Source organism: Hermetia illucens, chromosome 2, assembly GCF_905115235.1.
Source record: "Hermetia illucens chromosome 2, iHerIll2.2.curated.20191125, whole genome shotgun sequence".
Taxonomy (NCBI): domain Eukaryota; kingdom Metazoa; phylum Arthropoda; class Insecta; order Diptera; family Stratiomyidae; genus Hermetia; species Hermetia illucens.
This window is the reverse complement of record NC_051850.1, coordinates 29,624,326-29,652,255: the sequence shown is the minus strand read 5'-3', so window position 1 is coordinate 29,652,255 and position 27,930 is coordinate 29,624,326. Positions and strand designations below refer to the sequence as shown.

Below are 27,930 nucleotides of genomic sequence, written 5' to 3'. Positions count from 1 at the left end.
AAAGTGTGGTAAGGTAGACACTTACAGTAGAACCAACTTTCTAATGGGTAACCCCACATCAACGAACAGCACTTAAGAAGTTACACAAGCTTCAAAGACTGGTTTGTGTGTCAATCACTGGGACTATGGTAATATGTCTAACATCCTCCTAGTGCTCCTTTTTGGATCGACTCCTTTTCTTCTATGGCGACATCTGCTGCTTAAGTGAGAAATTTTCATAAAATCCGAGCGGTAAGCTGCCTAAATCGAAAGAAAATTTTCCTAAGTGAGGCAGAAGCAGAAGTGACTTTCGTTAATTACGTGTTACATTGATGCGTCATTGGTCCAAGGAAAACTACTTTGAACTAATGGGTAAGCATATCAGCATATTTCAGGCGAAAATAAATGCCATAGATTCGCATGTCTACCTTAACTTCCAGAGGAGCTACAGGAAGCAAAACATTGCCATGCTAACTAACAGCCAGGATGCAATAAAGGTACTCGAGTTCAATCAGGTAAACTCTAAATTGGCCTAGTGTCTTGATAAATGAAGTACAGTTAACTTGATAGCAAGGTCTTCCGGATTGGTATCACCTCCGCAAACTCCCGAGGCGAAAAACTCGCTGTGGTGGAAGTTGCCGAGCAATACGCGAGGAAGCTTCTAAACAGCGGGAAAATAAGAATTGGTTGGGTAGTGTGTAGGATACAAACTCGGGCCGCCCCAACCAAATGTTACAGATGTTTGGATTATGGGCACACATCTGCAAACTGTCGGGAACCTGACAGAAGGGCAACATGCCGTAAATGCGGTCAGGCAGGTTACAAAGCGAATAGCTGCAATGAAAAGGTCCTATGCAGGGACCGTGGCACGACTGATGAGAGCATTGCGCACACTGCGGGATCGGGGCGGTGTCCAGTTTTCAGAGCAGAACTGGAAAGAGCTAGGATACGGTCAACATGATTCGCATCCTACAAATCAATATTCACCGGAGTGCAACCGCTTACGAGTTGCTAGCGCAGTTCGCTGCGGAGACCAAAGCTGATTTAGTACTCATCAGTGAGCAGTACCGAAAGAAGGGCCCAGTTTCATGGCACCCAGACATATCAGGTACCGCTGCCATCTGGGGTCGGGACGGCACCCCCCTGGGGGTTCTTGCCCAAGGCCGAGGCGACGGCTTTGTCTGGATTCGGTGTTCAGGGATAACGTTTTTTAGTGTCTATCTTACGCCGAATGAGACGATGCCGGACTTCCGTCGGAGGTTTGAGGCTTTGGAGGACGCTATCTTAAGTACGGATGGGCGGATCCTGGTCGGGGATGACTTCAATGCTAGGACACTTGAATGGAGCATGCCTCACACAGATTCCAGAGGGAAACGAATTCTGGAAATGGCGGCGGAGAACAGGACTGGTAGTTCTAAACACCGGATCCACCCCAACGTTCCGGCGCCCGGGCTGCGAAGGAAGCATTCCAGACGTAACCTTCGCATCGGAATCACTGGTGTCGCCGGTGAACGGGTGGCGAGTTCTGGAAGACTTTTCGGCAAGTGACCACCAATACATTGCTTTCGAAGTGGTGGACACAAACTCTCGGTGTGCGCCACCCCAGCGATCTTTCTGTGTATGGAACGTCGCGAAAGTGAACACCGGGAAGTTTGTCGAAACTCTGGGAAGAGGTGGGGCCACGCTGAAGGGTACTCCTGGGGGCGGTGGCGCCGCTGCCGACACTGTTGTAAATTCAGTTATGAACCTGATAACGACGGTCTGCGGAGCCTCCATGCCCAGGAAGACATCGAGGCGCGGCAAACCTTCCATGTATTGGTGGACAGTGGAAATCGCAGAGCTCCGGAAGTAATGTCACAGGCTCCGCCGCTTAACACAACGTCTAGGCGACCGGGAGGAGGCATGTACCATAATGATGGAGTACAAATCAGCCAAAAGGAGACTTCGCAGCGCAATAAATAAGAGCAAAGCTCGCTGCTGGCAAGATCTGATCGACGAGGTGAATGGGGATCCGTGGGGACTCGGTTACAAACTTGTAACCCGAAAAATCGGGGCTCTGCGGAAACCCTGTTCACTTAAGACCGAGCAGATGGACCGCATTGTGAGGGCACTCTTCCCTGCATACCCCGTATGGAATGGTGACGTCGGCGCGGAGAGCGAAGAGGACTGTCCACTTTTCTCTGTAAAAGAGTTGGAACAGGCAGTCCTCTCTATGAAAAACAAGAGGGCACCAGGACCCGATGGTATTCCAGCAGAGGTGTACAAACTGGTATTCCAACACCGGCCAGACCTACTGCTCGGCGCATTCAACGCTTGTCTGAAAGAGGGCATTTTCCCTGCTCGTTGGAAAGTTGCGAGGCTTGCGCTGATCCCTAAAGGGAAAGGCGATCCCGAATTGCCGTCTTCATACCGCTCACTATGTATGCTTGATACTGCTGGGAAAGTGCTCGAAAAGTTCATCAGAAGTAGACTCGCTGAAGCGATACGCGCTGCCGGAGATTTATCTCCCCGGCAGTTTGGTTTTAGGGCAGGGAGATCGACAATTGATGCTGTCATGCAGGTCGTGGACGCTGTTCGACGAGCAGAGGCAGATAGCCGCCGAACTCGACGGGTGGTGCTCCTCGTAACGCTTGACGTCAGAAACGCCTTCAATTCCGTAAGATGGAAAGACATTCTAGGCACACTAGACAATACCTTCAACGTGCCGAACTGTCTCTTACGGATTTTCAGGGACTATCTGAGGAACCGCTCCCTGCTCTATGAAACACTAGAGGGTCAAAGGTGGATGGAGGTCACATCGGGGGTAGCACAGGGATCCATCCTAGGGCTGGACCTCTGGAACGCTACCTATGACAGTCTGCTTAAACTTGACATGCCAGAAGAATCGCGCCTGGTCGGCTACGCAGATGATGTCGCAGCGCTTGTTGCTGGACGCACTGTCGAACAGGCGCAAAGCAGACTCGGCATATTGATGCGACGGGTAAGCGGATGGATGACTACTCATGGTTTCAACCTTACACTGGAAAAAACCGAAGAAGAGAACCTAAGAAGAGAATTCCGACCCTGCGTACCATATCGTTCGGCGAGTCGATAATCGAGTCAAAATCAGCGGTAAAGTACCTCGGGTTGACTCTTGACTCAAAGATGAGCTTTTCTGAGCAAATCCAAGCAGCAGCGAACAAGGCTGCGGCTGGAGTTTCGGCGTTAAGTAGGCTAATGGCAAACATTGGGGGTCCTACGTCTAGTAGGCGACGTCTCCTGATGAGCTCAACGCAGTCTGCCCTGCTCTACGGCACAGAGGTATGGGTTGGCGCTCTTAACAAGGAGGTATATCGTAGACGCCTCGTGCAAGTACAGAGACGGGGAGCTTTACGGGTGGCGTCTGCGTGATCGCGGGAGTTATCCCCGTTGCCCTTCTTGCGAGGGAGCGTCAGGCCATATACAAGCGCAAGAGAGATGAGTCAAGGGAGGTGGTTGCTCGCGAAGAACGGCAACACACTCTAGACGAGTGGCAGCTCTCTTGGCAAAATGAAACTAGAGGCAGATGGACTACACGGCTCATCGGCAACTTAGTTGCGTGGCTGAATCGGAAGCATGGTGAGACTAACTATTTCTTTACCCAATTTTTAAGTGGGCATGGAAATTTTCAGTCTTACCTGCATAAGATTGGAAAGGCGCGTTCTCCGGATTGTGTGTTTTGCAATGGAGTTGTGGACGATGCCCACCACACTTTTTTTTCTTGTGGAAAGTGGGATGGGGTTCGTCAGCAGCTCTATTTAAACGCAGTGGATCTCTCTCCAGACAACATTGTGGAAGAGATGCTGAGGACTGCTGACAGGTGGAACCGTGTTGCCCATTATGTTCGGGCCCTTCTCGTTGCTAAGAAGATAGAACTCGACCGGTGGAGGAGCCGGATGGCAGGGGGTTCCTTGAACTGACAGTTCCCTTCCTCCTCTCCCCTCCCGTTGGTGAAAGGAATTCCCTGATTTGAAGGCTCCGCAAGGCGGGAGAGTTCGGGGGCTGACCCGAACAAACGGTTCCAGGCTAGCTCTCTGACTATGGGGAGGTGTTTAGTTCGTAGTCCGACGACGTACCGAATCGGGAGTCCAACACTGTGTGCGTAAATGCATTCACCCGGTGTTATATACCGGGTTGCCGTTAATCACTTCTGTTTTTAATATTGAATTTAAATTGAATTTCCTCTAGATCTAGGGAAATCCTCCAGTTTGCCAATTATCAATTATGGAATTAAAGAATTAAATATATAAATTATAATTTCGAATTTGTTCAGATTCGAGGAACTTGGGACCCCACGAGATTACCAAGAACATATTTTGACTAAAAATACCATAAAGTAGCGCTATCGGCCCCAGCAATTGCATGAAATCCCACGATTGTCATATTGATTGAAATTCTTCACTCGGTAATACCAAACTCACCTTCCTGTTTATATCCTATCAAAGATACTTCACAGCAGGATACACCATGCGTTTTCGTCCCAGCTTAATTTGTTTCTTCTAGCACTTGATATGTTCAATGAGTGGAAAACTTTCAAGATTTATAGCTCAACGGATATTGGATTCACCAGCTAAATGGCATTTCCCCGTAATTTGATTATATATGAAAGCATCACAGATGATTGGAAGAGATTTCCAATCCAGGAGGAATCTTCAAATAAATCAAATGATTCAAGTATATTTTCGCAGGAATCAGTGTGATGTCTAATGAAGTGGTTTTGTTCGAAAGATTGCGTAAAGTGTCCGCAATCGATAAGACGGCAAACTTGTATGATTGATGGTGACTGTGTGGCGCTCCATTGATTGGAAAATATTTGATTTGGCACACCATTTATCCTAGTTTCAAGTGTGGCTCGTTGTTTGGAGGTGTTGCTGTTGGAGTTCTACTTCCTGTTCAACAGGACGTAATTGATATTTTCCTCCAAGGAGGGTAAACTGAAATTTATCTTTTGAGAAAAGTAAACTGGTATCTGCAGGAAAACTTAGTATATGGGAGTGAAGCATGCATTTTTCATACGATCACGATGCAATCCGGTCGTCTATCCGTTAAACCAAATAAAAAATAAAAAGTTCCTTTATGCAATGCATCTTCAGTCTGCAGCTATTATACAACAATATACAATATCCACTTACGGTTAGTATTGACTAAATCCAAACACTCACTCATTGTTATCCCCATGCAGCACCAGTTCAAATAAAAAAACATTCTGAGTCTCCTTTGCATATTATCTTACATCTATGAAAACATAAAACGTATAAAAAAGATTTCGCACAGTCCATTGGATACTCCCACAATCTCTCCAACAATTCATAATAAATTCCTCCTCAAGTAGAAGGAAGACTAGTTTTCGCCGAAGGCCAGATATCTTTGTCCTACAATCCGCGTTGCTGCACAAGGAAAACCAAAAAAGGAAAGAATCCTCGCCCCCAATAAGCATCCCTATCTCTACAAATTATGCTGTTCCCCGATGCAATCAGGGTTCGTTCCTGTTGTAGTCTTAGAATATAAATCGATTCTCCAGATAGTTGGCTGTGGAGGACGAAAGCTGAAGGTGAGTCCTGTTAGTTGCTCCCAGCGGCGGTGTAAACGATGCATAGGAAAATAAGTAATAGAAAAAGACGATGTCGTGTCACACTCACCGCCTTTGGATCAGGGATGCTGTGATGTAGCAATATTCGCAACGACGAAGTGTTATCGGACCTGAAAATAAAGAGAGAAACGTTTGAAATCCTGAATTTCTCAATTGTGTTAGTTCGACGGTGGCTTGAATGCCGGATTTAGATGGGGAGACAAAAAGGAAATAGATGAGAAATGAATAGATTTTATGGAGAATAATATTATTTAAACTAAAGTCCTTAATACTAATATTAAAGTCAGAATGAAATATGTGTATATAAAATGCCTTTAAGAGGTATATGACTCAGTCCTTGAGCCATTCCTTTAAAGTCGCTTGCCTTACCCTTCTAGACAGATTATGATGATTAATTTGTGATGTCTTCTACAAGTCTAGTTTGGGGGCAAGCATTGCACTGCAGGATGGACTGACGCGGAACACAGCTCTCTCAGGCCAACCTATCTTTCTCTGAGGACGAGCTGTCTCTCTTCTAGGGCGATGCGTGGCTTTTCAGGGGCCAAGCCTCTCGTCTACCAAGACCGTTAGTAAGTGATGATAGCCACATCCTGTACCAGGTGACCATACTATTAACAAAACGCTACGGATCTAGACTGGGGAGTCGAAAAACACCTCTGCCAATTCAAGGTGTCGTGCGAACTGTGCCCATTGTATAGTTTGCAATCGGGGGTAACTGACTGTATTCGAACGGAGCCTCACTGATACCTGGTCGCCTCAGTGAGTAAGTTTGACCTTACCGTGCTACGGGGAGCTATGGCACGGTGGACCTCCTAACCCCCATACTTGTGGGAATCAAATGAGTACCACCAATAAAGAAAAAAAAAACAAACACCAATAAAACCCTACCGTACATAAACTGGTTAATCAGGCGGAGGCACATCTCCAAAATACTGAGAGATTACACCCAAGAAGGGAGAAGTGGATTCAAGGTCAACATTGGTACCAGCAAAAGCACAACTGAGATAGATATGTCAGACGTCAGGAAGGAGACAGATCTCAGTGGCACAGGTGCTAAATGGTATCTGAGCTGTTTGAAGGAAGGCCTGCAACGAGACGAAAACTCTTCAACCAGGCAAAACAAACCAGGGACTGGCAGATGTACAAAAATGCACTGACTGTGTCTAGCAACGCGATCAGGGAACCAAAACGGAATAGCTTCAGGGAATTATGTGAAGGCATCGAACAGACCACAGAAGCAACGAGGCTTAACAAGGTTTAAGCCAAAGACGGGCAATATCCTCTGTCTGTTTGAAGAAGGAAGATGAGATATTTACCGAGAATGAGGAGGACAGGGTACACCTGCTTCTCAGAACTCATTTCCCGGGGTCCTACCCCACGGTGGCAGGCAACAACATTCTGTCTGACACCCCAACAACGAATAAAAGGAGAAAAAAGGAGAACAGAAAACTAGCAAAAGAGGTATGCTCAGAAGCTAGGCTAACGTGGGCGGTGGGAACTTTTAACCCACTAAAATCACCAGGAGTAGATGGCATTTTTAAGGGGGAGCATAGCACTGGGATACATACCAACGGCATGGAGACGGGCAAAAGTGGTCTTTATTTCGAAAGTGGGTAAAAAGGATCCTTTTCATCTTTCAGACCATTTTGCCTAACATCGTTCGTACTCAAAACGGTGGAGAAGGACACAGACAACTATATGAGAATTAACGTTCTAAAGCGTAATCCCCTACATCACTGTTAACACTTTTAACACTGGTAAACTGCTCTGTATCAGCTGGCGGATATACTATGAGATGTCATAGAAACAAAAGAGATAGCACTGTGTGCGGTTTTGGATATCGAAGGACCATTCGACAACACATCGCACACAGAGATACGAGATGCCCTGAGCCGCAAGGGAGTGGGAAATACCTTGGCTTTCTATAATAATAATAATCGTTGGCGCAACAATCCATGTTGGATCAGGGCCTTGAAGTGTGTTAGAGCACTTCATTCAAGACCGTAACGGTACACTAGAAGGCAATGTGGTCAGCATTGCGCTCGCCCGAGATTATTACCCTGATTTGACTCAGGTACTCATTCACAGCTGAGTCGACTGGTGTCCGACTTCAAATCACGATACAAATTCCACTGCCACCAGTGAGATTTGAACCGCGACCTTCCGTACGACAGCCTTGTGCTCTAACCACTCAGCTATCCGGACACACACCCTGGCTTTCTGGATAGGCAAAATGCTAGAAAGTAGGCAAATAGAAATACCGACAGGTACAAATTCTATTATCATGAATACTGTTCAAGGTTGCCCACAACTGGATTTCGAAAAACGCCATCGGGGGCGGTTAAAAGTGGCAAACGGCCCCGTTTCATGATCTTCATGCTGCCTGATTATGTTCGACAAAAATACGGGAACACGGTTCATCATAGGCACAAGTGCCGACAAGGATGCTCTTCAACCGAGCTCTGAAATCTGATTTAGACCCTTCCTGGATTCGGTACAAAAAGGCTCAAAAAGCTTCAAAGAAGAGCATAAGATCGGCCAAACGGTCATCATGGGGACGCTTTTGGAGGCAACCTCAAAGCGAAAGCGGATCCTCTGTCAAAGAACATAGCTATTAGCTGATTAATCCACGTTTACAGAACAGGAGGTACAGAGAACGCGGTGAGGGAACGCAAACCATTTGCTTGAAGTGCACTTCCCAGGCAGCAGCCAAAATCTCCTTCCGGGGCCGACAAGTGCACACAGTCCTCAACCGAGAGGCTGAAATCAGATACGCAAAGTAATTTCATGGGAACGCGTGAAATGGGTATTTAACTCGTTCCAAAGATACAAGCCTGCAGGTCCGGATGGAATTATTCTTACTCTAGTAATAGAGGGAATGGATGCCCTGGATCTACACATTCGCGCTTGCCTACCACACGCTTATCTCCCAACCAGCTGGCGTGATGTAAAGGTATAATTTATTCCTAAACTTGGGAAACCCACCTGCACAGAGGCAACAGCTTCCGACTGATCAGTCTAACTTCCTTTCTGCTAAAAAGATTGGAAAGACTAGCAGATCGGTTCATAAGGGATACACATCCCTAGGTGGCCACTTCACTGTACCCAATATGCCTACAAAAAGGCAAATCCACGAAAGCAGCACCCCATGAGCTAACGGAAGAATGATGACCATATTCCAGGTGGAGAGGTATATCATTTTATTGGCAGCAGAATAATGTTTACGACAAAAACGGAAAGAGCGAACCATTGAAATCTGTTCCGAAAGTCGAGCAGCATTATCAGTACTAAACAGCCTCGAGCCGGTTGGTGTGGAGTTGCCATCAGGTGATGCTGAAACTTGGCTGACTTGGCACTCAAACGTCGCTGATAATGAGGAAGCACAATGGTGCGGCCAGAACCAGCTTTTGATATCCGGTCATCTACCGTCAAGTCTACTCTGAAGGGGGAAATTGCAAGGATTCACGAAGTCAAATGAAGAAATTTGATCTTCTGCTGGTAGGCAAAAACCTTTGTGAAGGATCCGCTTTGTCGCCCCTTGTTGTTGTTTTTTTTGTCTCCTGGGACCCGGCAGGTTTACCGGACCTGAAGCTACCCACGAAGTACATCAACAGGCAGGCATTCAACCTATGTTGCCAGAAATATGCTGTCGTTTATGGCCAAAAAGAAGCAAAATTTATTAAATTTGATTATTTTTTTTAATTAGCCGACATACTTACAAGCACGTAAGTGTCAAATCTTGCCCGAACAGACTGGACACGTGTTGCGAGCTTAGCAGGTATTAGCCATTAATGTTTTGGGATTATGTGTGTTTAGTCCTTATTGAATTGATAATAAAAAAGACGATATCCGAGAAAAACAGGATACATTGTAGAATTGAGGGTGATTGAGGGCCGAAAAACCAAGCTTCAGTATTCTTTCGAGTGAACTAAATGGTTGTCTGCATCCTCCATCCGAACGACCCCCAGTCTAGACTAGAAAGCCGATAGCACCTTGACGCAGGAACACATAGAAACTGCTCGGTAGTTTAAAAGTATCTGACACAGTATGGATCAAGTACTTCTTCGCGGCACTACTAATCATTGCAAACAATTGGAGCGCCGAAGGGTAAAGAGAGATCAATGCAAGAAACGAGAACGGGGATGGCAGGAAATGCCGTGCTGCGTAGAAACTGAAACTATATATATTACAATCTCCTGCTGAATTATATGAAAAGCATGAATGTTAGAGAAAAATGGTTTTTTGACACGTGATATCGCCAAAAACTCATCCTACCACCTTCTATAGGAGTGCGTTCAGAACAGCACAGATACGCCAAGTACCATATAACTTTTAAAGACCTTAAGACCTCAAAAGCAAGGGCATGTATTTCGCCCACTAGGTGATGCAATGGCGTAGTTTGTTTAAGTAATTTACAAGTATGGAGAGAATCTGATTAGTAGCAACCTTTTCCTCATCCATCCTGAAAGCCACCTTGATGGCATGAAGGATGGCAAAAAGTTCAACCGCCAAAACCGAGCTGACATCCAAGGAAAAACGTGAGACTTGCATCCTGTCCGAACCCACCACGCCTGGACGCAGCATTAGACGCCGGCATAGGAAAACGCCTTGATTTGAGGCCTTCCACCGCCCTGGCATATGCAGCCGCCACCTGAGCCCTGCCACAGGTGCCCCCCCCCATAGAATAGGATAACCTAACTTTTATTAAAGGTTCTGGGGATAACATTGGGAAATACAGTGTCAAACAAGCTCCGGAACTACTTACAGATAGAGGACACCATTTTCAGCATCTGGTTTTTGAACAACCAAATCATGGGTTTTAGAATTTCTTTCCCCTAATTTAAGAAGTTCTTTGTCTGTCTTCTGAAACGGTGAGGCGTTCCTTGGCCAAAGCTAAAATCTGATGTAATGGGGTGGTTCCGGTCAGCCATAAGCATCTTCTTAGGATACAAGCAGATATTGAGTTGAGTTTGTTTTCAAAATATTTTGGCGGATTCATAGTGCACGTAGCGGCATAATCTATAATCGGCCTTGCCACAGATCGATAGGGGGTGTTACCCTGCTTCTTTTGAAGGATATAAAGTGGGATTTGGTTATGTTGATTGGTAGGCCCAATCCTCGGGATTCATCGGCAAATGCATCTAACTGCTATTGCAAACATTTGGGAATCGACAACCAATCGTCTTCAGCGGCAAAAATGAGGAAATCGTCCGCATATTGCCAGGCTATCAGAGCTTTTACTATGCAGGGATGTTGTATAGACATTAAACAACATTGGACTTAAAACGCATCCTTGGGAATGCCATTTTCAACTTGAACGCTGTCCAGCCCCTCCCTCCAGGTGTTCAATCGACGCCTCCTTGACACCCATAAAGCAATTTCAGCAGGAAAGCGAAATGTGACATTACGTCGCTAAGGGTAGCCAGATCAATCTTCTCATAGGCGTTCTTCACATCCAATGCCATAGTCAACACCTGTTGACCTTTATCTTTTTCTATCAAAAGGTTATGATTCAAGCAGACGTAGATTTGCCCATCAAATAGACATAACAGTTAGCAAGGCAGGACTTTGTATTCATCAATGAACTTGGTACGAACCATGAGCACAGAATTAAGCAATTTAGCAAACACATTAATGAGACCAATTGGGCGATAAGTGGTCGAAATTTCTGAGTCCTTAAGTGTTTTTTAGATGGGTACCAACCGAATGATAGATCAGTTTTCAGAAGGACTCAACTTACACTAGATGAGGTAACGCCCATATAGCAACGAAGAAAAATGTTTCCGGCGCCAACCAGGGTACCTGCTGATAAGTGATATCATCCGTATCAGAGGCGGAGGCACGCTTGTGCCTAAGTAAAGTAGCCGTCAGCTCTTATAGAGAAAGGATCTCAACATGGCGACTTGCCGCTAAGGTAACCACGAAAACCCTTCATGGATTTCCATGAGGACTTGAAATCTTTTGTCACAGATAAGTCAGACTAAATTTCACGCCAACGCTTCCGCTTTACGTCAACAACAACCACCTTCCACAGACGTTAGGCACCCTCAAATAGGAGAAAATTTGGTTTTGGTAAGAAGTGGTGCAGGAAAACCCTAGTAGGGGTTTTAACGAGACACTACCCCTTAAACTAGCACATGCAAAAAATCGGAGCAGGCAATGTAAGGAGGAAGAAGAGACGGCCCTGCACTTCGTATGCAGCTACCCGGCCTCCTCGGATGAAGATACCTTGGTAAGGTTTTTTTAACGAATAGTCTGCGCATTCTCTGTACCTGGAGAATGTTCAAAAGTTCGCGAGAGCCTGCGAACATCGTCGGCGAGAGACCGATGAATAGAGATTCCCGGGCATAATACAATGGGCCTAACAAAGCTCTGAATGATTGAAGCTGCGGCTAACACGATCTCACTTTGATTGATTGATTCAGTATGTCTATCGATCAGTATCAAAAATGAAGTTGGAAGGGCAAATTTTCTCCTTAAGCTTTTCAATATAGGAAGTCTTGGGGTGAGGATAACTTTTCTTGTAATGTATCCCTAGAATATGTTTGATTCTTTCCGGTAATTATACTGTCGAACCAAAAACCAAAGAACGAACAACATCGAATCGCACTGGTCAAACGAAAACAATAAAAATAGGGGACCTTAACTTTGAGACCGTCGAAAATTTCTCCTATTTAGGGTCGAAAATGACAACCGATAACAGCTATGGCGATGAAATCCGCGCACGGTTGTCGCCTGCCAACAGAGCCTATTTGAGCTTATAAAGAATCGGGAATCCGAAAGCTAGACGCTTCAGGTATGAAAGGTTTTGTGTATTTCTTTTATAAAGAGATTTGAGTGTGCATGATTCTAGGGTGAACTTAAGGAGCGTTTTCCTGTCAATTACTTAAAATTATAGTAATGTACTATTATTTAAGGGGCCATCCCGTGTGAAGGCCGTGTTTTTGGCATTTTTTGAAATTTTTTGTGAAGAACTGGATTAAGATACAAATACGAATTTTTCACCGTGGATTTATCATATTAATATCTTGAGTGTGCATAATAATTTTTTCACCCCGATCGCATTGTTGGTTACTAAAATGCAAGGCAATTTATACACCCATCTCCAAAAAAGGTGTTTTCCGCTGCCACACTAGAGGGCGTTGTGATGGTCTTAAAAAAAAAGTAAACGGCATTTTAACATACAGACTTAACTACAGTCCGTAAACTAGGATTATTAAAAAATATTAAAAGCTTTTGGTGCCGTATTAAATTTTTTGTGAATTTTGTTGTTTTTTCATTGCTTCTTCAATGAAAAAAAGAAAACTACTGAATGAATCGCAATTATCCTAGTTTGCGGACCGTTGAAATATGTTCTGAATAAGTAGTGAAAACTTCAACGAATTTGGGTAGATAGATTTTTGCTATGGTGGCAGCCGATTTTCAATATGCAGTTTCGAGAAAAACGCATTTAAAAAGTAGAATGCGATTTTTAGCCATAAAACCTTAACTGACCATTAATCTGCTATACCTAATCCATAAACCTTAGGTTTCTTGAAGAAACACATGTGCAGCCTTGGCCTCAATTTTTGTCCTTTTAGCGAAGTCATTCGAACGTCATTCGGATCGATAAATACGCACTTTATTACGGCGATCGACACAAATCTGGCATGTTACTTACCACGTGTTTAACATTATAATTTCCAAACGTCTCCGATTATCCAAAAAATTACTTTGCCCATATATTCTACACTATATCTAGATATAATTGATTCGATTCCGCGAATCTGGCATACGGGATGACCTCCTTAACTTTATTTGAACAGCTATCGGTATGGAGGGTATTTCGGAGCCTAGGCACCATATAGTGGCAGCCTTTTGGCTTTTTCAGATTTTTCGATTGGGTAGTTTCCGAGAATGGCCACCTCACTCGCCACCTTTCCAACAAATGTCAAAACTAAGACTGGTTTCGAAATGTACTAACCGAGACCTTTAATTTGATACCCCACGTGAATATATTTGACAAAAAAATTTACACCCCCTTCTGCATGTATGGAGACCCCCCTTAAATTCAATGTAAAAGGATGTAACTCACTATATGCGTGAGCGTGCACAGTCCCCATCTGTCTACCAAATTTAGTGTCAATCGCGACAACCGTCTCAGAGGAAAATACATGTGACGGACAGACAGACTGTAAACCGATTTGAATAAGGATTTATGTTTACACAAAACGTATAAAACTGTTCTGCTCGAAATGTCTCATCATAGGGTCAAAGCTCTTACTGTACATAACTATGATCTTGTCAGTCCTCCTGTATTCCTCGGAGACATGGGTTCTTAGCAAGAAAAATTACGAACTCTTAGCCGCGCTCGAGAGAAGAACCTTCCGGAGAATTTTTGGCCTCCTACATTAGGATGCACGATTCCGAAGTCCACATAACGACGAAATGTATGAGCGATATCACGACCGTCCGGTTGTGGATAAAATCCGGCTCAGCAGGTTGCGGTGGGCGGGTCAATTAATCCGCATGAATGATGATGATCCAGCCATAAAAGTCTATAAGGACAATATCTATGGTAGAAAAAGAGGACGAGGCAGACCTTCCCTGAGATGCAGGGATGGCGTAGGTCAGGACGCAAGACAGCTTTTAAGGATATCAAATTGGTGAACCTCGGCCCAAAACCAGGATGTCTGGAGTTCCTTATTAAGGCAGGCCTAGACCGGGTATCGGTTGTTGCGCCGTTGATGATGATGATACTGTGGAGGAGTAATTTGGGCAAGAAAGGCTCCTGCTTTAATGCGTGCTTTCTGAATCAACTTTGCACCTCTTACGAGTATTCTAAAATGCCAGCTTATCGATTGGCGAGCATACGTGATTATGGGTAGTGATATTACTAAAAGCAAAACAATTAGATTTTAATAATTTAAATTCAATTTCTATCAGATGAAGTATAAAATTGGTTGAGATTTGTAATAACCCTCGTCGCCAAACTTTTCCAACATGGTTGGAATTATAAGTGGGAAAAACCACAGAGAGTCACGATTTGTAGCAAGTTTTTGAAAATCTGATAATACCATGACTTTCCATTCCCCACAAGGCCACAGTCCTTGCTAAGTAAAAACCAAATGCAATTTATGCAATTCCATAAATTAAGCCCGAAGGACAAACAACGTTCCAATACTCGTGTAACCACCAAGGGTACTTTCCGTGTACGTTGCTCTGATTATCAAACCATTTCCCGGCCAAAAATTATGCCATACATCACTTTTTATCGGATTACACTAGTCGGAATGTCGCCAAATGCATTCTAGCTTTTTCCCGCAGAAAATCTACTTACATTATTGCCCATGATTCTCATGGAAAACGGCGGAACTGGAGAAAATGAAATGAGCGTTTAAATCACAAGCGCCATCATCCTCTGGCTCTATCGTAGTTGTTGCTTTCACCGGTCTGGGGATGGAGGGTAACAAATTGTCCTCATGCATGGCAAATCTTTCAGATGTCAAATATGAATGGCTACGTGCAGCCCAGATTCAGTCAACGGGAAAATGCATTTTTCAATCGATGTAGACATTGATCTATGCATGTTCCTGTCCTCATTTCTGGTTTTGTATTCATGATTGCGAGTATTGCATCCAGCTTGTGACCAGTCGAGTAGATAAACGACCTAATCGTGGTAGAATATCCTAGAATCTGGTCTCTTTAAGAAAGCGGGAGCAATGCAAGTTGAAAAGATTATATTGCGTCGTTGTGGGTAATGTAATCGGGGGTGTTGAAAAATATATAGACTTGTAATATACATAAATAGCTGGAATGGATTTGACCTTGCACTGAGAATAAACCAATGGAAAATCTAGTTTGTTTTTAGGCATTAGCATAGCAGTGAATTTCGTGGAACTTCGAAGGAGTTAATTTAGCTGGAATTTTAAGATGAACTAAGTGAACGGGGCAAAGTTTCTCTCAGATGGAATTATTTTCACAATTCATACTATGTGTCCTGGTCAGGCCACGCTTCAGGTTAAGGTTTCATAAGCTGACAACCCTTCATGCGATTTTCTGGTGGTGGCTGCTGGAAACTGCCTTTTATCAGAGTTGCCTGGGCTGGAAGTAGATTTATCTCATTGACAAAGATTCACCTTGCTGTTGGTTATGTTTTAGGGGTAAGTGAAATTTGCAGATGGACAACAGGAAATAACTGCTTGATATTAGCAAAAGATGCCAATTGGACCCCAAGCCAAGCAGAGTTTGGTTTTGAGTATCTGAACTCCGAACAGTTAAGATACCTTCGGGCTTATTTAAGAAATATTGGTGGCGTTTTATTTCTCGCTAACTCATTAGAGCTATTATGGAACTTATTTATAACGACGGCAGCAGGACGGAAGGTAATTCAAGGGGCATAGTACGATGCTAAGTTGCTTGTCTTCTGTCAGAATACAACGACTAAAATCCAAAAACTACAACCCATTCCCGACAAAACGCCACTTTCTAGCCGGGAAGCCGATGTTGTCAAAAAGTGCGTAGCAAATATCGAAGCCATCGGCATCTAGTGATCGGCGGAGAACAAATACTAGAAGGTACTGATAGCAATCCAAACCGCTTAAGGAATGGAGATCAATTGCGGTCATTCTCATGAATCTGTATCAAAAGGTTATCTATATTCTGATCAAGATCGCACGAAAGGAGAAATGGTTTTCAGTAAAAAACGGGGTTAATTGTTAGTGAAAGTCACGGCAGACAATTGGATGACCATTAGAAAGCATAACCTACTTCAACCAAGCAGTTACAGAATATACAAAGTTTTAAACGCCAAAAAACTTAGTAGCTATGACCATTAAAGGGCGCATGGTCGCCGAAACCCTTTAGAGAGATAGCCAAGAGTCACTTACAAGTAGCGCAAGATAATGGTAATCCCATCAGTATAAACTATTACCGGAGGTGTAAAACAGTGGCGTGATTAAGCTGCTGCCCATAATCAATGGATACCACCCTGATAGTGGATCCGTATTCTGATCAATGCCAGCTAGTTCGTAAATTCCATGTCGTAGCATGCGAGAGCTAGTTCCTCCAAAATTTCTGCAATTCAGGTACTATTTGGATTAGCAACGACTGGTAGCTCCTAAAATTCAAGCCGGTTTCTGCTGGTTAGATTGTTTGGACACTCCTTACTCCCACCTAACTGAAGAAACAAGCAATCTACAATCTGCATCTACGACGGAGATGGTGCTGAGCTAAGAGAAGCCCTTGAAAAATAGTCTACTTTCCCTATGCTCCATGAATCAAGCTAACCAGAGTGTGATGAACGTAAAAGATGTACACAGATGGACAAAGGAAGCCTGGGAGAACCAACAAGTCTGTTAACTAAAAAAGTACAGGGAGCAACCGCACCAGGCGCGGAAGTTCTACCAACAAGTCAGCAGGATGAAGCCTTATACATCGCGATGCTCATCCTGCCGAGACAATGAGGGAAATCTGATTTCCGGCAGAATGGGCATATTAGAGCGATGAGTTGAGTACTTTGATGAGCTACTGAACAACCAGAACATCGGTGGTCTCGCCAACTGAAGACGACGGAAAAATACTGCCACCACCAAAAATAGGAGAAACAGTCCGTGCAATTCATCGGCTTAAAAATCGTAAGTCGCTAGGAGCCGATGCAATTACAGCCCAATTAGTTAAATATGGAGGCGACCAGTTACATCAAATGGTTCATCAACTTGTGCTCAAGGAATGGGACAGCGAATCAATGCCTGACGATTGGTAACGAGGCATTATTTGTCTCATACATAAAAAGGGAGGTATCGCACAGTGCAGCAATTATAGAGGTATCACGTTGCTGAGTACCATCTATTAAATATTTTCCGCTATCTTGCTAGGCCGGATATCCCCATACGCCCAGAACATCAATGGCCCATACCAAAGAGGCTCGGCTCCAGGCAAATCAGCAACAGATCAGATTTTCTCTGTGCGGGAAGCGGTGGGAAAACCGTTGAAATATGGACATCAGTTGCACCATCTATTCATCAACTTTAAAGCCGCCTATGATAACATACCTAGGGTAAAACTGTACACAGCAGGATCACTCTCAAGACCATTCGACATCAACAACGGTCTACGACAAAGGGTTGCCCTATCATGCGTCGTCTTTAACCTGGCCCTGGAGAAAGTGATCCGTGATGCTGATGTAAATGCAAGAGGTACGATCCTCTTTAAGTCCACCCAACGACTCGAGAAGTACAAACTGCCTTCATCCAGATCGAGCAGGCGGTGATTGGCTCGAGATCTTGGGCTACACATCAGTGAAGGCAAGACAAAATAGAAGAATATATGGTGGCAACGTCAACACCGAAAACCAACCAATCAACAACATCAAATCGCAGAGGTTAAACCGGAGGAATAAGGATAGGAGAATACAACTTTGAGACCGTTGATAATTTCCCCTATCTAGGGTCGAAAATCACAAACGATAACAGCTACGATGATGAAATCCGCGCACAGTTGTTGGCAGCCCGCAGAGCCTATTTTAGCTTACAAAAACTGTTTCGCTCGAAACGTCTCACCATAGGGTCAAAGCTCTTACTGTACAAGACAATGATCTTGCCAGTCTTCATGTATTCCTCGGGGACTTGGGTTCTTAGCGAGAAGAATTGCGAACTGTTGGCCGCGTTCGAGAGAAGAATCCTCCGAAGAATTTGTGGCCCCCTACATGAGGATGAACGATTCCGTAGTCTACATAGCGACGAAATCTATGAGCGATACCATGACGGTCCGGTTGTGGATAAAATCCGGCTGAATAGGGTACGGTGGACGGGTCACTTAATCCTTATGGATGGGGATGATCCCACCCAGAAAATCTATAAGGGCAATATTTATGGTAGAAAAAAAAGACGAGGCAGACCCTGCCTGAGGTGAAACGATCGCGTAAGTCAGGACGCCAGACAGCTTTTAGGAATATCGAATTGGTGGACCTCGGCGCAAAACCGGGATGTCTGGAGTTTCTTATTAAGGCAGGTCTAGCCCGGATACCGGTTGTTGAGTCGTTGATGATGATGCAAAGATGTATACATATGTCTGCTAGACTGATCTTGATCAGTCGCCACCGCGATAGAAACTATAGCATTTAACGCCTACTGCAAAACTGGAGGAAGCCAACCTATTTAAAGGTTGCGATACTAACGCATAACACTTGTGTTATGATTTCTTAAAAATCAACGAACGAGGTTAGCCTCTTTCTGATATTTTTATTATTAAATATCAGTTTAGTGTTCACAGAAGGACAGCATGACAGCCTTTTGCTACGCGAACTCGCTAATTGTTGTTGTTGTCAGGGAGCAGATTCATGGGACCACTCTACTATTAGACAATATAAAATTGAAAAGTATGCAATCAAGGAGCTTTCTCGGATTACATCTGGATACTTTCAAATTTAAACTAGAGCTATACCAATTCAATATCTGTAAAAGCTATCTGGTCTGCTCGCCTGCGCCATCACTCCATCTTAGACAATATAAACAGTAGTAGCCACATCGGGACAATATCTATTCATTTACTCCCGAAGGAGAGGTTAGTCTACGCTTAAAACGAGAGTATAAGTGTATAGCGGACCAAGCTCTAGCGCGAAAGGCACTTCGAACGCATCGGTATCGGGGTTGCTACACGCCGTGGGCCACGTAATACTTATGGGGATGAGGCGGTCCATAAGGCCAGTAGATAGTTAAAAGAGAGCATACATATAGATACTGCGTTCTGCGCCTTCAAAACCCAAGGATTCCCATGGACGACTGGGTAGTTATCAAGGAGGAGGAACCTCAGACAAACAGCCAACGTTTTCTGTTCCGAATAAATGGAGAGCGCCAGGAGGCACTGTAAAAGGTCGACTATAAAGTGCGGTTCGGAGTCAGGAACGCAAAGGTGAAGTTGTTCCGCTCTGCAACACCGGACGACGGCCTGAATCCAACCGACGCCGCCAACAAGCTGTTGGAGGAGATGAGGCTTGATGGTCCAACGGGGATTGATGAACCCCCCATGCAAGCAGATCATACGAAGGGTAAGGCAGATAAATCTGCAGCACTGGAAGTGTGCCGCAGCTAATCTGCTCTCCTCCTAGATATCAATATAGCACTAATACAGGAGCTTTTGGTCGGAGGTGACCGAATCATCACAGGGCTCTAAAGCAAAGATTATAATTTATACCACAGCATAGGAGACGTTGATCAGGACAGACCTAGAGCATGTATCCTTGCGAGCAAGAGTCTGTGCGCTTTTCTGCGTACATACCTCAGTTCCAGCGTCCTAGTTGTGGTCAAACTGGAGCAGGCGGGGGCAGGGAACGTGTACATTTCATGGGCTTACATAACTCACGACCGATCAGCTCGCAGAACTGTCCGGTTTTGAGGAGGTTCTTGATATCACTCTACTAACCGACAATAGGGTTGTTTGTATGGAGAACGGGAGAGTATCAGACCGGAGATCATTCTCAGATTATATTTGGATACTTTTCAGTTTATATCTCGTCGCTGATGTCTCAAAACCCATCAGAGACCCCAGGAGGATCGACTGGAAGAAGTTTGGTCAAGTAATCAAGAACAATCTCTCTGGTGCGCAAATTGGCAAGATTGGCACGACAGATGAATTGGAGTCACAGGTCGAGGCTCTGGAAAAGGCATTCTATACCGCCTGTAGAGTCTCGTGCCCTGCTAAATGCAGCAAGAAGACATTGCCACCGTGTTGCACTGAAGATCTGCCCAGCCCCAGGAAAGTGAACAGAGAAATCTTCAACATCTGCTACAGGCATAAATACTGGCAGGCATGTAAGGACTGCCTGAAGAAGTACAAGTCGGCCATCTAGACCGCCAAGAGGTGGTCAAAATATCGAAAGCACCAGCGAATCTGCGAGAATCAGTAAAATTCTGTCCAAGGAACATGGGAGCCTATCCTTTCTTAAAAAGTCGGAAGGCTCCTGGACGGAACCTTGGAGCTGATGGTTCAGGTGCACTTTCCTGTCAGCGAGGAGAACTGTGAGTCAGAACCTTGCTTGAAGGGTTTGCAGCCACCCTAGCCATGCGAGACTATCATATCGGTAATTACTGAGGATAAGATCGGCTAGGCTGTAAACAGCTTCCCCGCATATGAATCTTGGGGTCCAGATGGCATAATGCCAGTCGTGTTACAGAAGCAGCAGGAAAGGGGTCCACCGTGGCTTGTCGAGATTTAATGGAGCCGTATCTCTTTAGAATACGTACAACAGTCTTGGAGACGCTCACGAGTGGTTTTCATACCGAAACCAGGTAGGCGCCACCATGAGTCCGTGAAGGACTTTCGACCAATCAGTCTCAACTCTTTTACATTGAAACCCAAGAGCGCGTCCTGGACATACACTTAAGGGCGATAATTGAAAGAACGCCTTTCTCTAAGTCACATCATGCCTACCTCAAAGACAAATCCACAGAAACTACTCTACACGAGATAATTGGCACAGTTGAGCTGCATTGCAAGCAGTATACTCTAGCTGACTTCTTGGATATAGTGGGAGCATTCAACAATATTAGTACCAACGGCGTCAAAGAAGCCTGAACCAGAATTGGATTGAAGGGGTATCTCACTCATTGGATTATCTCTATGCTAAGAACCAGGATAATCCAGTCGGATTTGGGAGGCAACAACTTGACCAGAGCTGTGAACAGAAGTACGTCGCAAGGTGGCGCCACTTCTTCGGTGCTCTGGTTAATAGTGATGGACGAAATTCAGAGAATATTGGCGTAAACTTGCCCAAACCGGAACTGATACTATTCACCACTACTACAAGAGCACCTGAATTCCACCTGCCGCGGCTGAGTGAACAAAGATTGATTCTTTCTTCCAATATAAATTACCTGGGTGTAATCCTGGATGCTAAGCTAAATTGGAGATTGAACATAGAACTCAAAGTTAAGAAGGCCTGTATAGCCTTCTATGTTGCAAGAGAATCTTTCCAAAAAGCACAATAGAACGAAGCTTAAAAGGATTCAAGGAACCGCGTGTGCAAGTGCTACCGGGACTCTGCAATCCTGCCCAGCAGATGCTCTCAATGTACTCCTGCATCTCCTTCCTCTAGACTTCCACATTAAATATGTGGTAGCGTGCAGTGCCGTCAGACTACGTGAGTCCGGATGCTAGGCAGCGAAGCCCTACGGCCAGAGCAACATTCTAGACGAAGTACCTCGAGAAATCTGGGCATATAAGATTAGATGTCAGCAGACCCGGCATATCCTACAATTCGTATTGCCGAAGCTGCGGATAAGAGGAACCCTCAGGCACTTTCTTTGCTATTGCCCGGCTCTAGCTAGAGTCAGGCTACGGACATTGGGTAAATGCTACGGGTTAGTTCTGAAGATTTGAACCGACTGCACTCTGCCTCCCTTCTCCTCCAGTCACGGTCTTAGGAGTTTGTGGCATCAAAACGGCGCACCACAATAAATAGGATGGCTTAGCCTACTTTTAAAACGAAAGTATTAGCGGCAAGTTATACTAATAGAAATGAGATAGTCCGTTAGGCCAGTAGAAAGTTCGAAGAGAGTATACATATAGGTTTTGCATAGTTTCAAGTAAGAAACATTGACAGCGTAGAATCGGGTAGGATAATGCTCACGGGGGAAGTCCCTATAAAAAAACTGAGACCGGGGTAAATTATCTTGAACTTTTTCGAAGGCAAGACAATTACAATTGCAGGAAGGGAACCACATCACACAGCAATATTCATGAATGTTACAAATGAGCTTGTTAAAAAGTTTAAGGAGGGACAGATTCAAAAACAGAAGCGATGCGCAATATGAGGCCAAACATTCTTTCATAGAAAGTTACACCGACCCCTTAGATAGAGCTCTGGTAAAATAAAGGCTGATCACCAAGAGAGTAGAAAAACAAAGTGGAAGAGCATCTGAGAGAGTAGAATATCAATTGGTATTTGCTAGTATTTAATGCCAACTTATTCATAGATCACTTGTGAAACAGAGTGTCTAAGTTCGGCTGAAGGGACAGAGGCGAAAAGAGGCTGAGGTCATCGGGGAAAAGCAAGCTAGTTGCCGTGAGAAGAAAGGGAAGGTCGTGGAGGAAGAATAAAAATACTGGTGGACGCTGGACGGAACCTTGCGATACACCATAGGAGGGAGAAAAGAAACGGGGCGTGTAACCATCAATGTTGAAGAAGTAAGAGACGAGCCTTGTAATTAGCGAAAGGGAAACGTTGAAAGGGGCAAGTTGAAATAGAAGTCCGTGAAGTTTACATAGTCAGAGAACGTGTTCAGATGATATGCCGAATATAGAGACATTCGATTAGAAAGTTGGTAAAGTCTAGTAGTTTAGTCTAGTCTGGTCCTTAACTATAAGGTGGCTAAGGTGGGGTTGTAAGTATCCCAACCAGTCATACCCTACTTGCCCCTTTCCTTCCCCTTTTTGAATAATCAAACCATCAAAACGTGGCCCCATAGCGCCAATGCACCTTATTCTGCTTTATGGAGTGGCCATTTATTAACTTGTTGTGTTCGTTGATGTTAATGGCAAAATTTTTTTATTAGCATTCTTCCTAACCTCGCTGACGCAAATGAACAGGAAAACGATGGAATCAAACCGCAGGGTGTGAGTGCTACATGTATGGAACTGACAAGCGATAAAAAAACCACAGTTCGGAATAGATGGCACTAGTTCAAAGAAGTTAATTATTTGTTGTTAGTCAACACCAATTTCTTTTTAGAAGGACCAACTGGTGGTATATTTTTTTCTTATCTTTCTCTTGAGTGAACGTTTATCTCGGTTGAACACCTACTGATATTTTCTACTTATTCAATGGGGAAAACAAATTCATCTGAAATGTCTAATGAAGAAAATCCCAAAAGCATGCCAATTTTTTCCGGGGAGGATTTTATGATAAAATTTTATCCGCACCAATAACAGTCAAATTTTAGTATCATACCTACTTAATCCCGCTGAATGCCACTGATGGTAATATAATGTGCACTTAAATAGATTACGCCCACTAGCGTAAGCTCATCTCCTAAGACTCGCCCCCATCATTTCAAAGGATTCACTTCCGCAATCCGATTTTTCCATTAAAATTTCATTGTTGAGTTGTTAGCAATGCGTAGAGAGAAATTTTACCATTTGGAGCTTCCACCAGTCCTGGCCATGCTTTGCATCCTTGAACAAATAGTTCTCATACCCAGAAACTTCTATAAACCAGAACTATTCTAAGGATTCGAAATATTTCTAATGAAAGTATTTCATGGTTCTATTTAACATCCTCCTGCATATCCTGTGCGAAGTTCAGAAATGGCGTAAAGCTACTCTCCCAGGTTTTCATCTGCTGGTCCTATTGTTGCCCAGGTATGCACTCATATTTTCAATTTTAGAAATTTCTCATTACCAAAGAGCTTATGTGGTACCTCTGCCTGGCATACGTAAATATCATAGTGCAGTTTCGTAAATTAATTCGTCATACATGAGGCATCTGACGTATTTCAGGGAGTATGTTGCCATGCATTTTAATGTGCGTACAATGTAGGAATTTTCCACAGGACTATTTTCATTTTACTGCTTGATTACTGCATTTGAAAGCTTTCCATCGGGGAGAAACATTAGTTAACTTAATAAGTTGGGAAATTCTGCAACACTGAAGTAAAGGAAGTGTTTAGACCAAAAAATCTAGCAACCTGACGAAGAACAATTAAATGCTCCTTTACTAACAGGGTGCAGCATGAAGGATGTCATCCAAAATCAAACCAAGGAATCTCAGCATTGAATAGTATGACCATCGGGGCGTGCACTAGGAAGCAAGCCAGCATTAAAACGTGGGCTGATTTTCTTACGGTCGTTGGTTGTAGTTGTGCGGAAAATAGAACTTTTTTACCTAAATAGTTTTTGGTTGAAATTTTAAGAGAAATTATCAGCTTTACTCGTCACAAAGACATCGGACATTTTGTTGGACTTTTTTTTACACCACTGCAGATACCATCTGTAAAATTCAGTGAATCGTCTATTCAAACATGGCGGAAAACCGGAGGTGCTGTCTTTTAGAGATGTTCTGGCACAGGAGCTCTCGTGATCGAGTTTTGTTACAAACGGGCCAAACTCTCCTTGACTTGGCACAGGTGGTGAGGCTTCGCCATCTGAGGTCCGTGGCTGCTAAGTAGTGCGAGTAGATTCAGCCCTTGACAGTTGCCAGCGAGACACCGACTGCATCCACTGAAAGACCTCCAAGAGCAGAGGCCCGACTGGCTAATCGGTCAGCCCGCTCATTTTCCTCTTTGTTCCTATAACCGGGAACCCAGAGAAGGGTGACCTTGAGAGTGCCGCCCAAACCATTCAGCGCGTTTTTGCATTGGAGTCTGGAGGAGGTCATCGCTGAGTACGCGACCTTAATAGCCGTATTACTCGTTTATTTCAATACAGTTTGCATTCCAAAGTTTTTGGAGAATTCCTGGCCGGCCGGGAATGAAGCCCCTCCGATATGAAAATTGTGATGTTTTGCCTCTAGTTCAATAGCGTTTTGAGGTAAGAAACCTGAAGTGTTTGCGCAACAAAGGAATTCTGTAGCAGTCGATAAAGCGGGATCATCCAGAAGAGATTATCGTTGTCATAAATGTTATATATTTGTTAACTATAGAAAACATAAAATGGCACTTAGTGCGGTTTCCAGGCAGAAAATCCAACAAATTCTCGAAAAAAATGGACTAAAGATCGGTTATTTGAAAGTTGTCCTATCGATTGGGGGAGGGAAAAGAACGATTCCCAGCGGGCCCCGAGCTTTTTCTGCGGCCCGGAACAGAGAGACTTTGACAAAGTTTGATTGATTACTCGATTTCAAGGTCGAGCGTAATGATTTTCAACTCGAGCCTGGAGTCTCTTTCTCTGATTATCACAGAAGTGCTTCGGCGATCTAATCGTGATGGAACTATCTTTGACTTGTGCATTTGCATCAGAATTCTTCGTGGCAACCAGACAGTGTTGAAATTTTTTTACAGAATGCCTTGAGTATGGAGTATTGCCAGCGTTCTGATGTATGGATCTAAAACATTGGAAAAGTCAACGGAGACTTATCAACGTTCATAAAAGAGCTGTCGCTAAACATTTTCCCTTGATGATGAAGAAGTAAAGTTGCTGTCAGGCTCGTCGAAGGGAGGAGGAAGAGGATAATATCTCCTAGGCAACCTGGGAATTAGATTGATTTTCAAACTTAAGGAGGCCCAGATAGTTTTCACTACCTTACCACTTACCTATTATCTCAGTTGCCAGTCAACGAAAGAATTACCCAAGATTTCGGCAAATCCCGCTGAGTTTGACGTCCCAAAGCGAAATAAAGTCGTTGAGTTAGTGAGATATGAGCACCTAGAAAGAGATCCTCATCTCTTAATCAATCAAGGCAAAAGACTTTTGTGAGAAGAACTGCTTATCCAGACGTGACAACAACAGAGTGATAGTTCGAACATTCTCTCTGCAAATTCTATCTAGATCGATGTCATCGATAAAGAAAAACAAATAGTAGAACTGCCTTTACCGGAATCAAGTGAATGGAACATCATTCTAGCTGGAAGGTCGCAGGTAGAAAATTACGCAGAATCTAGGTCTTCTTATTTGCACTGAATTAATTTCCAGGGACAAAAACCTCACGTTCCATATAGTGCAGAGGTGAATTTTATAGTTTCGGAACGTGGGGTGTTCGAGAGGAAGCCCTGGCCTGAGGTTAAATTTATGGTAGAAATATGGGCCCCCGAAAAAATTTCGAATCCGGGGGAACCACTCCCTTTCTCTTCTCCCCTTTTAGGCCAGGATAACCGGAGTAATTATTCGCTGTGGTATTTCCAAACAAGGCTGGGCCGGCTTAACCAATTGTGGTTTCAAATGCTTGGAATAACACTCCGTGGTAATATCCGAGACGGCACTTACTTCGAATCAGCAGGAGCAGTGTGAATTCACAGACACCGGCTTGGACCTTCTCACCAAACTTTCTACAAGGATTGACGAAGTTGAGGCTAGAGACGTCGCATAAAAGAATGCTACCTCCAAATTGTAGCTAAGCACTTTCTTCCGTCCGTAAGATGCAATACTTTAAAACTCTTTTATTGGGAGAGGTTGCCAGAATAAAGCAACACCTGTAGGTCAGCAATAATAACTACCAAGCAGCATAAAATATTCAGAAACGAAAATAAGAGGTTGTTCGATTAAAATCACTTACATAAACTCCATAGTTTCCATATATCAAAGGAATAATAGGAGGCGTCAATCAAGCTAATCATGGACACATGGTCCCCAGTAACAATGAAAGACACGATTGTCCACATGTTAGACCAAGAATCTAAACTATGACTATGAGACACAATGCAGAGGAATCACACTATATTCCAAAACTTTCGACGATATCGAATTTTTTGACTAATCAATTCGGAACTCTAGGAACTCACGGTTTTCTAAAGAAGAGCCGTTCATAGTCAATGAAGCGACCAAATACAGCACGTGCCACAAGCATCAACAGATGAACAAATATAGCAATTTCAAGTTATCATCATAGAAACTGACCTCACGACGAAGATTGGTTTCTGGAATATGCGCATGCTCGTCTGCAATGGTAGATATTGTCCACAAAATGTTCGCTTTCTCAAACTCGACCGGAAATTTCAGCGATATAAGATGGCGGAACTTTGGAGATTACTTCTCTCCCTCTTGCGGCAATGTGCTTTTGTTCTTTAGAAAGCCAAGAGACAGCCAGTACGAAACAGGTGTCGGATTGCTTCTGACCGCTACTGCAATGTGCAACCTCTGGACCTGGCAGCCAGTTTCTGACAGACTTCTGACTGCAAGGTCCTGGCTAAGGAGCATCACAATTGTACAACGTTATGTACCAACGGAGACTTCCGATATAGTGGAGAAGGACGAGCAATTACACGCAGTTCAGAGGAGGCTCCCTAAAGGTGACAATGTGATCGTGACGCTGTCAACACCTTGCTCAGACATGTAATGTGGAAACATGGTCTTGGCGACCGTAACGATAATGGTGGGAGGTTTGTGGATTTCAGCTACTTCCACCGGCTCAACATTGTTGGCACATTGTTCGAGCACAAAATGTTCCGCAAGGTCAGCTGGTTTTCAACTGACAAAACACCACCGCGCGATCAGCAGCAGATTTATGAATTGTCCCTTAGATGTGTGGAACAAGAAAGGCTCTGACATTGGCTTCAAAAGGGATCACCATATGATGGTCACTTAAATTAGCAAGCGTGTTGCGTCCGCCACTTCCCGCAGGTTTGCGGAGCTATGTCCCGCCAAGTTCAAAACCTGCTTACATGATACAACTGTCGCTCGGCATTAGAAGAGCTATCTTGCTGATCGGACAGCAG

The 27,930-nt window shown here is 44.1% G+C and overlaps 1 protein-coding gene across 2 annotated transcripts in view; it reads right to left on the bottom strand.

Moving 5' to 3' along the window:
- Positions 1–5,066: 5,066 nt before the first annotated feature.
- Positions 5,067–27,930, bottom strand: part of LOC119649141 (prolactin-releasing peptide receptor) — a 97,526-nt gene continuing 74,662 nt past the window's right edge. For both annotated transcript variants that reach the window (XM_038051149.1, XM_038051152.1), the window contains exon 3: positions 5,067–5,697. The gene's annotated coding sequence lies outside the window, so the exon portion shown is untranslated. The remainder of the gene's footprint in view (positions 5,698–27,930) is intronic.